This window comes from Helianthus annuus, chromosome 4, assembly GCF_002127325.2.
Source record: "Helianthus annuus cultivar XRQ/B chromosome 4, HanXRQr2.0-SUNRISE, whole genome shotgun sequence".
NCBI classification, from domain to species: Eukaryota; Viridiplantae; Streptophyta; class Magnoliopsida; order Asterales; family Asteraceae; genus Helianthus; species Helianthus annuus.
Genome location: NC_035436.2, coordinates 16,885,443 through 16,886,878, shown reverse-complemented (window position 1 = coordinate 16,886,878; position 1,436 = coordinate 16,885,443).

Below are 1,436 nucleotides of genomic sequence, written 5' to 3'. Positions count from 1 at the left end.
TACCCAACCTCCCGACATTTTTTTTTTTGAAAAAAATTACACATGTAATATACATGTTTTAGAGTGTTTTGGGCCAAAAAAAAAAACAAAAAAGCGCCGAAGGGATTTTTTTTTTTAAAAATAAACAAATTTCAGTGCCTAACATGTGTTAGGCAAAAAAGACAGAAATTTTTTAAAATTGCTGAATTTTTTTTTTAAATTATCACTTCGGCGCTTTTTTGATTTTTTTGGCCCAAAAGTCTTAAAAACATGTATATTACATGTGTTATTTTTTTCAAAAAAAAAAATGTCGGGAGCTTGGGTTTTCTAGAGTTTTTTATATAGATAGGGTTTTCTATATAGCCCAACCCTATATATATATATATATATATAGAGAGAGAGAGAGAGAGAGAGAAAGTATAATGTACTTCAAGGCTTAACCTACATTAACATACATGACAAAAAATATAACGTGCGTTATTATCATAGAACGTGCGTAATTATAGTCCCATGCGTGATTATGTGGTCCCATGCGTGATTATGTGGTCCCATGCGTGATTATACACCTGATCCAACGGTTACCATTGTCTCTTACGTGATGTATGATAAGGCTTTTTGTATGTTAACCTTACTCTCTCTCTCTCTCTCTCTCTCTCTCTATATATATATATATATATATATTTTGTTAAATAATTAAATAATATTTTCAACTATTAAACTCTCTTAATAAGTTACATCAATAGTTTCTTAGATGCACAAGACTAAAATGTCCTTTTATTTAATATAAAATTTGTACCGTGTTAGACGTCAATGGAATCACAATGACTAAAAAATTATATAAGAATTAGAATTAATGGACTATAAGGTTAAATTGGCCATATCATGAAGACTATAATTTACCTGTACAAAATGTGGATAATATTTATTTGGTTAACCAAAAGTATAACACTATATTTTCTAGATTGGTTGACAAACACTTCTTTATAAGAGGTTTCACGTTTAAATCTTATAATTTATAAAAAAAATATTAATTCATCCAAAGTAAAGTTTACTAAGACTCGGTTCAACCGCTATCTGTAAAAATGTCAGTCAATCCAACAAGTGTCAGTTAAACCCATACCAGTCAAACCAATTAAGTGTCCAATTCTCGATCTGCGGGCAATCCGGTTTTAACAACATGAAGGTGATGATACTTGGATCACATAGAAAAATACAAGTCATTTAAATTAAAGGAGGACAAAATTGGAAGAAGTGTTTCAAAAATAGACATCAGAAAGAAAATAAAATGTTGGATGAGACATCCTTTTCATTCCCATACTCTCACCGACGACATCCCACTTTAGTCCTTACCGACACTTTCGCTTGCCTCTCCATTCATTCAAATTAAAAAAAAAAAAGTTAAATGTTATTTTAGTCTCTGTGGTTTGGGTTATTTTTTCAGTTTATTCCAAATGTTT